The sequence below is a fragment of the Nyctereutes procyonoides genome, unplaced genomic scaffold (assembly GCF_905146905.1).
Source record: "Nyctereutes procyonoides isolate TBG_1078 unplaced genomic scaffold, NYPRO_anot_genome, whole genome shotgun sequence".
NCBI lineage: Eukaryota > Metazoa > Chordata > Mammalia > Carnivora > Canidae > Nyctereutes > Nyctereutes procyonoides.
Genome location: NW_026575126.1, coordinates 46,509,470 through 46,523,590, shown reverse-complemented (window position 1 = coordinate 46,523,590; position 14,121 = coordinate 46,509,470).

Genomic DNA, 14,121 nt, shown 5'->3' with positions numbered 1-14,121 from the left:
ACACACACACACACAGTTAACAGCCAAGTGTACCGGCTTGCGCGTTTAACCATTTTGTGCCCAGTCTCCACAATATTAGGAAAATATTCATGCTTTTTTTTTTTTTTTTTATGATAGTCACAGAGAGAGAGAGAGGCAGAGACACAGGGAGAGGGAGAAGCAGGCCCCATGCACCGGGAGCCCGACGTGGGATTCGATCCCGGGTCTCCAGGCTCGCACCCTGGGCCAAAGGCAGGCGCCAAACCGCTGTGCCACCCAGGGATCCCAATGTTCATGCTTTTAAGTGCCTTTATTTCCCTTTGAAATAAGCTATTTGAGATCAGTTTGAGGTTCACAGCAAATCTGAGCAGAAAGTACAGAGATTTCCCATGCACCCCCTGTCCCCTACCCATCCCACCCGCCCCCTCCTCAGAGGAGATTTGTTACCAATTATAAATCTGTGCGGACACATCAACACACAAAGTCCAGGGTTTCCAACAGGGTGCACTCCTGGTGGTGCACCTTCTATGGGTTTGGACAAAAATGTGATGCCACGTGTCTGCCCTTGAAGGATCCTACAGACTGGTTTCACAGCCCTGGACATCCGGTGGTCCATCCATCCTGTGGATTCATCCCTCCCTCCTCCTTAACCCCTGGCAACCGTGAATCCTTTCACTGTCTCCATAGCTTGGCCTTTTCCAGAGTGTTTCAGAGCTGGAATCATCCAGGACGGAGCCTTTTCAGATCGGCTCCTTGCCCTTAGCATTATGCATTGAAGCTTCCTCCCCGTCTTCTCATCTTCTCGTGGCTTGAGAGCTTGTTTGTGTCGAGTGTATTCCGTTGTGCAGATGTACCACACATTCGAGGGGGTCTAAAGCTCTCAGTGGGCAGCGTCCCTAAGTGGCCACATGCTGTTTCCCAAATAGGCAGCATCAGCTTAGTGTGGGGGCGTGGGGAGTGACTGCATCCTAATTGCACAGTGTTGGTGAACCTGTTTGTAGGGTTGTGTGTGTGTGTGTGGGGGGGGAGTCACTGTTCAAAGTGAGCGCAAAGGGCAACATCTGGGAGCCTCTGGTCTGCCACGTGTGGTCTTGGCCTTGTTTCTCATGGATCGACACCTGCTGGACCCGGGGCCTTGTACAGCTGGGGTGCCAAACACAGCCCTGCCTGATTAAGTGTGAGTGGTGGGCTCAGCACGGCCCTGCCCATATTTCTGGTGGCTCTTTTTTTTTTTTTAAGATCTTATTTATTTATTCATGAGAAACATAGAAAGAGAGGCAAAGACACAGGCAGGTGGAGAAGCAGGCCCTACACAAGGGGCCTGACGTGGGACTCCATCCTGGGACTCCAGGATCACGCCCTGAGCAAAACCAGGCATCCCTCATCTTTTTTTTTTTTAAGATTTTATTTATTTATTCATGAGAGACAGAGAGAGAGAGAGAGAGAGAGAGAGAGAGGGAGTCAGAGACCTAGGCAGAGGGAGAAGCAGGCCCCATGCAGGGAGCCCGACGTGGGACTCGATCCCGGGACTCCAGGATCACACCCCAGGCCGAAGGCAGGCGCCAACCTGCTGGACCACCCAGAGATCCCGTTTTTGTTTTTTTTTTTTAAGCTGAAATTCTCCTCCATTAAAATGTCGAATGCTGTGCCATTTAGAACATCCATGGTGCTGTGCAGCCATTGCCCCTCCCAACTTGCGAACATCTTCATGGGCCCCACATACAGCTCCACACCGTGTGAAGTGCTCATGCCCCTTCACCCCTCTCCCGGCATGTGGCATCCTCTAATTTGCCTCCTGTGCCTCTGGATTGGCCTCTTTGGGATATTTCACATAAACGCAGTCATATGATCTCTGGCCTTTCCTGTCTGGCTTCTGTCAGTCGGCCTCCTGTTTTGGGGGGCCATCCAGGTTGTAGCATGTGTCGGCCCTTCACCCTGCTACTGGCTGAGAAACACTCCGTGGTATGGGGCTATTATTCTGCATTTTGCTTGGGCCGCTATGAACCACGGAAGCTGGCGTTCACGTTTGCGGGTTTCTGCATGGACGGCGGTTTTCGATTTTCCCGTGGATCTGCCTAGGAGTGGGATTGCTGAGCCATGTGAATTCCCTGTAATTTTTTTGAGGAACCTCTCAGTTGCTTTAAAGAACTGTCTCCTACAGGGACACCTGGGTGGCTCAGTGGTTGAGCATCTGCCTTCGGCTTGGGGCGTGATCCCGGGATCTGGGATCGAGTCCCGCGTCGGGCTCCTTGCGTGGAACCTGCTTCTCCCTCTGCCTGTGTCTCTGTCTCTCTCTCATTGTCTCTCATGAATAAATAAAATCTTAAAAAAAGAAAAAAAGAACTGTCTCCTACTGCAAAGCTGCATCTAGCCAAAGATCCCTGTTTCAAACCAACCTGGCGTAGAGAACTTTGTCATCTTCTGCTGCAAGAGCCATTTGGAGCAGCCTGGTGGCCACAGAACCTGGATTCAGAGCAACCCGCACCCAGGGCTGGCCCGCCCCAACTCCTGGGCCGATGTGAACCCCATTCAGGCCTTCTGGGGCTCTCGATAAGCCTGGAAAAATGAGGAGGGGTGGGTGCTGCCCCTCAGCGGACCCTCTTTTGAGAAGATGCTACAGGTTCCAAAATAGAGTTCTCAGGTGCTGTTGGTCACTTGTTTACCTGTGCGCCCTGCTTGGGGTACAGCAGTGAAGCCGAGCATTGTCCCCTCCCTTGTGCAGCTGACCACAGAAGGGGACAGAGAGACAGCAAACGAACCTAACAACCTAATGTTGCAAACTGTTTGTAGCCAGGAGGGAGAAGGCGGGGGAAACAGTGCAGGGCAGTGATGGCCCACGTCGGGGGGGGGTGGGGGGTGGGGTGGGGTGGGGGGGTGCCTCATCCTCTAGAGGTCAAGTCCTTCCGATGTTTCCTCCCTGCGAGGAGGCTGCCTTTGGGCTTCTATGCCCGAGGGGCCTGAAAGTTTGTTTGCTGTTCTGTGCGGCTTCCAGTATGGGGTGGCTTCTGGTGGGGCGTGGCTCTGCCCACCTGCCTGTGGTCCTCAGAAAGTGGGACACGTGCCCAGAGGGCTGCAACATTCTCCTAGGTGTCTGCCCCTGAGTGTGGGGACCTCCCCCTGAAGCTGGGCCACCCGAGCAGACTTTGCCATCCTCAGACATTGTGGGAAACATTTGATGACCACTTTCAACTTCCATCGGGGAAGGGGGGGATTTCTATTGCTTTGTTCCCGGCACACCCCAGGCTGACAGAGGAGGGAAGGGCATGTATGGTAAGAACTCACACAGCATCTTAGGATAGTTCTCTCTCTCTCTCTCTCTCTCTTTTTTAAAGATTTATTTATTTATTCACGAGAGACATAGACTGAGAGAAAGAGAGGCAGAGACACAGGCAGAGGGAGAAGTAGGCCCCATGCAGGGAACCCGACATGGGACTCGATCCCAGGACCCCAGGATCACGCCCTGGGCTGAAGGCAGACGCTCCACCGCTGAGCCACCCAGGCCTCCCTAAGATAGTTCTCGAAACTATATTTTACCTTTCTTGTTCATGTTTGAAATTAAAGTGGTAGAAAAAAAAATCCTCATCATGAGGCTGGTGGAGAGGTTGTGGGCTGGGGTCTCCCCCTTCTGTACCTTCTCAACCCCGAAGCTGCTAGCACAGCATGGAGCTCCCGTGTATGTGTGTGTGTGTGTGTGTGTGTGTGTGTGTATGTGTATGTGTGTGTGCATGCATGTGCTGGCATCTCCACCGTGTAATTACACGATTCTTTCCCCATATCACTGAGAGCTTTTCTTTGTGGTTGCACTGGTTAACTTTCCCTGCTTTTTTGCTTTTTAAAGTTAATTAATTATTTGAAAAATATTTTATTTATTCGAGGGACAGAGTGAGCACAGGGGGAGGAGCAGAGGGAAAGGGAGAAGCAGACGTCCTGCTGAGCAGGGAGCTCAAGGATGTGGGGCTCAATCCCATGACCCTGAGATCATGACCTGAGCTGAAATCAAGAGCCGGATGCTGGGATCCCTGGGTGGCACAATGGTTTAGTGCCTGCCTTTGGCCCAGGGCACGATCCTGGAGACCCAGGATTGAATCCCACGTCGGGCTCCTGGTGCATGGAGCCTGCTTCTCCCTCTGCCTGTGTCTCTGCCTCTCTCTCTCTCTCATTCTGTGTGACTATCATAAATAAATAAAAAAATTAAAAAAAAAAGAGCCGGATGCTTAACCTACTGAGCCCCCCAGGCGCCCCTCCTTTGTTGCTTTTCTTTTAAAAAATATTTATTTATTTATTCATGAGAGGCACAGAGAGAGAGGCAGAGACACAGGCAGAGGGAGAAGCAGGCTCCATGCAGGGAGCCCGATGCAGGACTCCATCCTGGGTCTCCAGGATCACACCCTGGGCTGAAGGCGGCGCTAAACCCCTGAGCCACCCGGGCTACCCCTTTGTTGCTTTTCTAACTTGGGAACCTTCCTCCTTCGTTATCACGTTGTCATCATGCTACCTTTGTTTCTTAAAGACTTAGGTCAGGTGTTTATCAGTGACCAGACTGCATGTGTGTGCATGCATGTGCATGTGCATGTGTGCGTGCATGTGTGTGTGTATGTGAGTGCATGGGAGTGTGCATGCCTCAATGAGGGTGCATGGGGTCTGGGTATGTGTGTGTTGGTGCATGGGTGGGTATGCCTGTGGTGTTTGCAGGGTGGCATCTGGGTGTCCCACCAGCTGTTGTGTCTAGCTCTGCGTGTGTCTCCTGGTGTAGGCAGGAAAAGAGGAACTGCGGAGCTGCCCCCCCCTCCCCCCCGCTGAACCCACCCCTGCTGTGGCTTCCTGGATGTGCCGTTAGTCCTCTAGCTTGGGAGCCCTGCAAGGACTTTCAGCCCAACCACCCCCAGCCAGGGGATCTTGAGGACTAAAGGGCCAGAATGATTGTTATTCCCCACATTTAAGCCTTTTGGAATATGGTGTGGGCATGGACGTTCCTGGCCTCCCTGGCCTGGGGCCTCGTCCATCGCTAGCCTCTTAGGCTTCAGGTTGGGGATTCCAGTGGGGAGAGACTCTTACTGAGACCCCCACAGTGGGACCAGCCCTGGCGATTGTGCTCCACCCCCCCCACACGGGGGGCTGCCCCTCAGAATCCCCCCACCCCACCGAGCCACAGCCCACACCAATTGAATCAGAATCTCCAGGGGTACAACCAACCAGGCCTTCAGTCACCTCCCCACTGGGGCCCACGATACTTGTAGGGGCTCAGGGAATGCTTTGATTTTATTTTTCTTTAATCAGAAGGGAAAAGCCTGCAAATAATAATGAACACATAATAATGAATCTGACCTGGATTATATTCATACTCTTTCTACCAAGGCAGTCTAAAAATGCACTTTTTAAAAAATAGATTTATTTATTTAGAGAGAGAGAGCAAGAGCAGGAGGGGCAGAGGGAGACAGGGAGAAAACTCTCAGCGGATCTGAGCCAAAACCAAGAGTCAGATGCTTAACGGACTGCACCACCCAGGCACCCCCAAATATACTGTTGGATATAATTTTATGAAGGGAGGAGCCCAGTGATGTCTGCACATGGCTCCCGTGTGCCCTCAGGTTACAGACCCTGGTCTAGGGTTTGGTTTTAGTTTCAAAGCTCTATCATTGGTGTGATAGACTCTGTCGTGCCTCTTTCACTAAGTGCTTACTGGATGTGTAACATGTTTCAGGGACACAGGAGCAAACAGATGCAGGCTGCTTTGCTCCTGGGGTTTTAAATAAGGATGCTATCATTTTAGGATCGCTTTGCATGTTATAAGGTTATCTTATCGGCTAATACTTCTTTGCATATTGTCTTCACCGATCCTGCCAAGCATGCTTCCAGAGGGAAAGGAAAAACTTCATCACCATTTTACAGATACAGTAAGGGAGACACAGACTAAGTGATTTATCCGGGGCCACCGAACAATCCATAACGAGCAACTCCTTCTGGTCCTAAAATTCATCTCCCGCTGGCTAAAATACAGATCCCTGGGCCTCTTGCCTGGAGATTCAGATCCAGAAGGCCTGGGAGGGGCTCAGGAGTATGCTATTTTTTTTTTAAATTTTATTTATTCATTCACAAGAGACAACAGAGAGAGAGAGAGGCAGAGATGAGGGAGAGGGAGAAGCAGGTTCCATGCAGGGAGCCCGACGTGGGAGTTGATCCTGGGTCCCCAGGATCATACCCTGGGCTGAAGGTGGACTAAACCGCTGAGCCACCTGGGCTGCCCAGGAGTATGCATTGAAAAAAAAAAAGACACAGGGTGGGGGGCGGGTTTCTAAGCTCCCTGGGTGGCTCAGTCAGTTAAGCATCCAACTCTTGATTTCAGCTCATGTCGTGATCTCTCAGGGTTGTGAGATAGGCTCTGCGCTCAGCGGGGAGTGTGTTTCTCCTAGTCCCCCTGCTTGTTCTCTGTCAAATAAATAAATAAATAAATAAATAAACAAATAAATAAATAAATAAAATCTTTTTTTTTTTAAAGTGGTCATCTAAGTGAGGTCATAACCATTAAAAAGTATAATAGGAGTATAACATATAATCAATAATATTGGAAAGCAAAGGGTAAAAAGCAGAGGACCTCTGTACTCTGGAACCAGGACAATGCAGAGAAGGGGGGCAGTACAGGCTTGTTGACCTTTAGAAGGAAAAAGAAATGAAAGCAGCAGTTCCATAAGTTCCATTATAGGCTGAGTTGCCTACGATCTGCAGTGTGGTTGGGGCAAGTCATTTAAACTTCCCTGGGCCAAGTTCCTCTCCTCTCTAAAAAGAAGAAGGCTGATCCTTCCAGCTCTAACAGTCTGTCCTGGGGAATGGGCAGCAGGTCCAGGGGAAGGCTATGGAACATTCCAGACATTCCAGAACAGGCCGAACATGATCTCGGCCTATCAGGGGCAAGGTAGGAAACTTCCCAAGACCCATGCTCAGCACCAAGCAGTAAGTCTCCATTAGGACCAGGCAGTGTTCAGTTTTGATGAACAGGATCGGAATAGCCAAGCAGGTGAGACGACCACAAGAACTGACCTCGTGGGTCCCCTTTCCACCATCGGCTGCTGAGTGTGAGTTTCTGCATCGTGAGGACGGAGCCAGCAGCCACCTCTGCAGGTCACTGAGAAGCCCTCACATCCCTTTACAGGTGTTGGGGGGCCGCTTCCCCCGCAGTCTGCAAAGGCCATCATTGGAATGTCTCTTTTGCATTCATGGACCTCACGGGAGGTGTTTCTTCCTCGGGTCATGATTAACGGAGCCCATTCCCTGGAAGCAGGAATGAAGAAATGCTTGGACGTGGTTTGTACAGTCCTCACAGGAGCTCATTTATTACCTTGCAGGGCCCGGCAGCTGGTGTGACTAGAATACCAGACAGGTGTGCTTGGGTCCGGAGGAGGCGGGGCGGCAAGCAGGTGTGGGTGATGTAACTAGACCCAGGCGAGGTGGCTGGTGGGGCTCTGAGTGGGGGGAAAGTGGGGAGGAAGGTGCTGGGAGGAGCAGGCTTCTGAAGAATTGTGCAGGCTCCACTGTGGAATCTCTTCCAGGCCCCTGGGTGGCATTGGCGGTGGCTTTCAAGGTAAGAGCTTTTTTCAGGGGTGTGGGAGGGGGCAATAGCTTTATTTTATGGAGATAGAATCCACCTGTTTAAAGTGTACGACCAATGAGGTTTGGGGGGGTATATTCATAGAATTTTGCAACTGTCACGACAATCAATTTTACAACATCACCCCAGAAGGAGACCCCGTATGTTATAGTCGCCAACCCTCAATCTTTCCCCACCCCCACCCTCAGACCTAAGTAATTACTAGTCTGTTTCATCTCTATGGCTTTGCTCGTTCCCTACACTTCATACAGTGTGTGATTTGTGATTTTTTTCATGCCTGGCTCTTTTTTAAAAGCCTTAGAAATTTATGATTTATTATTTTTTAAGTTTGTTTATTCATTCATTCATTCATTCATTCATGAGAGACAGAGAGAGAGGCAGAGACACGGGCAAAAGGAGAAGCAGGCTCCCTGCAGGGAGCCCGATGCAGGACTCGATCCCGGGACTCTGGGATCACGCCTTAAGCCGAAGGCAGACGCTCTACCGCTGAGCCACCCAGGTGTCCCTCGCCTGGCTTTTTTCACTTAGTGAAGTGTCTTCAAGGTTCATCCGAGTTGGGGATCCCTGGGTGGCTCAGCGGTTTTAGCTCCTGCTTTCAGCCCAGGGGTGATCCTGGAGACCCGGATTCAAGTCCCACGTTGGGCTCCTTGCATGGAGCCTGCTTCTCCCTCTGCCTGTGTCTCTGCCTCTCTCTCTCTCTCTCTCTCTCTCTGTGTGTGTGTGTGTGTCTCTCATGAATAAATAAATAAAATCTTAAAAAAAAAAAGGTTTATCTGAGTTGCAGCAGCGTCTGGTAGCCTCCGCTGTGCGCACAGACATTTTGTTTCTGTTGATGGCTACCTTCTGCTAAGAAATTCATGGTCGTCAGATTGCTACTCGCCTGGGTGGCCGTTCAGAAACAGAATTAGCTGTGTGCTGTTGGTTAGTAAAATGATTGCTTGTTAGTTTTTTTTTTCCCTCTGCGTTCTTTGAAGTTCTTTTTTTTTAAATTATAGCAAACCAACGTAGGGACTTTTGAGGATGAAGGGGGTTGCTGCTTATGATTGTGCGAGACAGCAGGTGTGAGTGGGGGCCGTCCTTTGCGAACCTGAGGTGTGGATGCCTCGCTCTTGAGCCTGGTGTGACAAGGATCCCGCGGACCCTGGGTAGGGGTGCTAGGAGTCCAGCTCCTGCTGAAGACCCTGTGTGTGATTTTTTTTTTTTCAGGCCTGACCATCCCCTTCCAGCTCAGGGTCTGTAAAACAGCCTGATCCTTCTGTTATGGGAATCCCCCAACAGTGAGAAGACCCCCCTCCCCGACGTCTGGGCTGATCCTTCCAAACCTCAGTGGGCCCCCTGTTCCCCGGGGGACAGTGGATAAGGAAGGGAGTCACACTCATCCCATCACAGTGAGCGAGTGAAGCCTTAAGGTGTCATTTTGGGCTTGCTGTTCTAGCTGGTTGCTGCACATCTGGCAGTAGCTGGAATGGGTCCTTGGTGGCGTTTGACTGTGACATGGCGTTTGCATAGGGAGGCCATCATCCTGGTTGTCATCATCACTGATGTGTGAAGTGAATAGGCAGATAACCACCCGCTGAATGAGGAGGCACCAGCCACCCATGTGGGGTCCTGGGGTCCATGGGTGGGTAGTTCCCTCTGTATCAGAGCTCCCACCTTGGGGAAGTGAAACCCATGGGGTCGTTTTGATTGAAGATGTAGTTTCAATACACCCACACAAGGGAAGTGGAGTCACAAGATTCATTATGTAAAAAATGAGGGGGAGGGGCCTACAGTGAGTGGGGGGCTGGGCATGCCTCTGCTCCAGGTTGCTAGGGGGCAGGTGCTGGAGAGCAGGGTAGCCTGCACCTGTTACTTACAGGTGGTGGGGGCAGAGGACACTGACTTTCCAAGTGCTCAACTCCACAAGGTGCCCCCCTGGGGGAAAGCGCGGTGAGAACTTGGGGCAGGAATCCGAAGCCGGGGTTCTCATCTTAAATGTGCAGATTCTGGGCGTTTGCTGGGTTGTCATATGGTCACATGTCTGCACAGCAACTCCAAAGAGCTGATTTCTCATCACAATTGACCCCTCTAGTCCCTGGTGCTTACCTGCCTTCTCTCTGTCCTACAAAACATCCAAATGCCGCTTGTGTTTCTCTTCCCCCATTCTTCACTAGCTGCCAATATTGCATGCAGACTTCTTGGCCTTTCACCCATAAACAGTTAAAGCTTTAAAAATGTTGCCAATGATGCTTTTATAGTTTTTTTTAAAGTTTATTATGATTTAAAAAATAATTTCTACACCCAACATGAGGCCATCGAACCGATGGTCCCAAGATCAAGAGCAGCAGCATGTTCCTCTGACTGGGCCAGCCAGGCGCCCCCATAAACAGTTAATTTTTTAATAAGCATCATATGCCCCAGAGCAAAATTCAACTGGTGCAGTGAGAACAGACTCTTCCTCACACTTCTGGCTCTCTGGCCTGGTCTCCCCCTCCCCAAGACAAAACCATAGTTACCAGTTCCTGGCAGCTCCTGGCCCACCGAGTTCTACACATTAGCAAGCAAACACATTTATTTTTTCTCATTTCAATCTTTCAACACATGATGGTAGATTCCCTGGAACCTTCATGTCACCGTATAAGGCCAGAGGGGTTTTGTGCAGATGATGAAGTTTACAGACCAGGATACGGAGACTCTCCTGGATTATCTGGGTGCTCCCAGTGTGTCAAGCAGAATATGGTTCCGTAAACATGTTCCCATTCTGACCCTCAGACCCTGTGAATGACAAAAGGGACTTTGCAGATGTGACTAAGGTAAGGACCTTAATATGGGGAGATTATTCTGGATAATCTTTCAGATGGGGACAGGGTAGCCTGCACCTGTTATAAGCCAATGAGTGTGGGAAGCCTCTAGAACCTGGAAAAAGCAAGAAAAGGGGGTCTCCCCACTCAGAGCTTCCAGAAAAAATTGGCCCTGCCAACACCTTGATTTTAGCCCAGTGAGATCCACATCAGACTTCTTCTTCTTTTTTTAAAGATTTTATTTTTGAGTAATGTCTCCATTCAACATGGGGCTCTAACTTACAACCCTAAGACTAAGAGCCACATGCTCTGCTGACTGAGCTAGCCAGGCAACCCCTGCATCAGACTTCTGATCTCCAGAACTGTAAGAGAGGGATGCCTGGGTGGCTCAGTGGTTGAGCGTCTGCCTTCAGCTCAGGTCATGATCCCAGGGTCCTGGGATCGAGTCCTGCATCGGGCTCTCCGAGAGGAGCCTGCTTCTTCCTCTGCCTCTCTCTCTGCCTCTCTCTCTGCCTCTCATGAATAAATAGAACCTTAAAAAAAACTGTAAGAGGGGAAAAAAAATCCATGTTGTTTCAAGTCCCTAGGTTCGTGGTACCTTCTTACAGCAGCAATAGGAAACTCCTACTCCCAATCTATCTTGTTGAGCCTTTGAAAGCAGAGAACTTTTTCTGGCTGGAGGCAGAAAGATAAAATAGAAGGAAATATTGGAAGCATGGTAGAAGTGCCTCAAGGGAAGCCCGAGAATGCACGTGGGCAGCCTCTGCAAGCAAAGCCAAGCTCTCAGCTGGAAACAGGTTGATGCCCCGAAAGCCACACATTGCTGAATTCAGCCAACAGCCTGAACGAGCCTGGAAGCAGACCCATCCCCAGAGCCTCCAGAAAGGAACACGGCCCTTGTTGGGTTCCATAAATGACACATATTTCCACCTGGTGGAGTAGTACACAGCTGTGAAAGAGAACAAGTGTGATTCATGATATACTATTAATGAGGAAAGCAAGAGGCAGAGTGTTGCACATGTTATGCCACTGTTCTATGTTAAAGAAAATATGGAAGGAAGAGAGATGTATTTGCTTGTAGATGTGTAGAATTCTCTGGAGGGATACACAGGAGCTAGTACCAGTTTGATCTCAGCCTGTGGGGCTGCAAGCAGAGGACCCAGCTGAGCCATGCTGTACCCGGACTTCTGGCGTTCGAACCTTGAGATAATGAGTAGGTGGTGTTTAAAGCCACTTAACTCATGGTACTATGTTATGATTGCAATGGAAAATTAAGGCATATTTCTAAAAGTGGTATCTTCTAGAATTGGGTCAGAAGGGATGTGCACATCAAATTTTAGCTGCTAAACCGACCCATTTCTGCCCCACTGTTGTAAATGCCAATGCTTGCTTCCTCACACTGTAGCCGGAGGACCGTTTCGTCACCGTGTCCTGTGAGTCTGGTACATGAACAGGATATCACACGACAGATTAAAAAAGTTTTATTGAAGTGCAATTGACAGAAAGCAAACCACACATATTTAAAAAATCCCATGTGATAAATTTTGACATATGTCTATACCCTATGAAATCATCACAGGTTTCAAAATAGAGAAGATAGGAAACACATTTGTTACCCGCAAAAGTTGCCTCATTCCCAATTGTAAGTTCCCTGTTCCTCCACCCCATGCAACTGTCTGCTTTCGAGAATTGTCAATTTTTAGAATTTCATATAAATGGAGACATATGCAGGATGTATGCCCCCCACTTTCTCCACAACCCTGGCTTCTTTTGGAATAATTATTGTGAGGTTTGTGCATACCAGTAGTTTATCTTCATGGCTGAGTGGTATTCCCTTGTATGGGTGCACTACAGTGTGTCCATCCATTTACCTTTTTTTTTGAGATTTATTTATTTTATTTTATTTTATTTTAGATTTCTTTATTTTAGAGATTGAGTGTGTGGGCTTGTGAGGAGGGAGATGGGTGGGGAGGGAGGGAGAGAGAATCTCAAGCAGACTCCTCTGTTCAGTGCACAGCCTGATGTGGGGCTCGATCTCATGACCCTGAGATGATGCTCTAAGCCTAAACCAAGGGTTGGATGCTCAAGTTCCTGAGCCATCCAGGTGCCCCATCCAGTCACTTATTGATGTACATTTGGGTTGTTCCTAGTTTTGAACTTTACAAACAGAATTGTATGAATATTTGTGTCTGAGTCTTTGTGTGGACTTATGCTTTGTTTTTTCCTAGGTAAATATCTCCGAGGGGAGTGGCTAGGTCATATAATAGGTATATGTATGACTTTGGAAGCACACCTGGTAGCTTTATGTTGTGTGTCTTTGATGTCTGATGTACAATCTTTTTTTTTTTAAGATTTTAATTTTTTAGGGATCCCTGGGTGGCGCAGTGGTTTGGCACCTGCCTTTGGCCCAAGGCGCGATCCTGGAGACCCGGGATTGAATCCCACATCGGGCTCCCGGTGCATGGAGTCTGCTTCTCCCTCTGCCTGTGTCTCTGCCTCTCTCTCTCTCTCTCTGTGACTATCATAAATAAATAAAAAAATTTAAAAAAAAGATTTTAATTTTTTAAAAAGATTTTTGATTTCTAAGTAACCTCTATACCCAACATGGGACTCAAACTCACAACCCCAAAATCAAGAGTTGCATGTTCTATTGACTGAGCCAGACAGGCACCCCTGAGTCTCTTTTATTTGGATGGAAATCTATTGATGGGTTGTTTTCTGTGAACAGCATGCTCATATGCTTGGTTCATTTATTGAATAATCTTTCTCTCCAACTATATGTGATGCTGTTTTTATCACATGGTAGCTCCTGTGCATACTTGATTCCTTTCTGGTCTCTCTGTTCTCCAGTTGAACACAATATGGAGATGCTCAACCAATAATTTCCAACTCCTTTATTATGCCTAGGAATAAATAAATCCAGTGAGGTCACATGACTTTTCTAAGCTCACACTGCTAATTGCACAAGTAAAGAGATGAACTAACATTCCCCATTCCTATGCCAGCTTTTCCACTCAGCAGGGAGCAGGCTTTATTTCAAAGCTAAAAGATGGGGCAAAAAGTTGAAATCATACAATGCCAGCTCTGAGATTGCAATGAAATGAAATTGGAAACTAATAATAGATAGCAGGAAAATTCCAAGTACTTGGTGATTAAACGATACACTTCTAAATAACTTGTGAGTCAAAGGAGAGCTCTCAGGAGAACCCAAAAAGTATTTTGAACTAAGTAAAAATGAAGACTTATCAAAATTTGTGGGACTCCAAAACAAAGCAGCCCAGATGAGTTTACTGTAAATTCTACCAAACATTCAAGGAGGAAATAATGCCGGTTCTCTATAATCTTTTTTGAAAGATAGAAGCAGAGAGAATACTTCCTGATTCTGTGAGGCCAGCATTAATCCACTACTGAAATCAGACAAACACATTATAAAAACAAAACAAAAAAGCCAAGCAACAAACCATAGACCAATATCTTTCATGACCCTAAATGTAATAGTCCTCAACAAAAATTAGCAAATTGAATCCAACAATGTATAAAAGGAATTATACACCATAACCAAGTGGGATTTATCCCAAGTATGCGAGGCCAGTTCAGCATTTAAAAATCAATTAATGTTAAAAAAAAAAAGAAAAGATCAATTAATGTAATCCAGCACATCAAACAGACTAAAGAAAAAAAAAATCACATGATTGTGTGATTAGATGCAGGTAAAGCATTTGGAAAAATCCAGTACCCATTCATGATAAAAACTCTCAG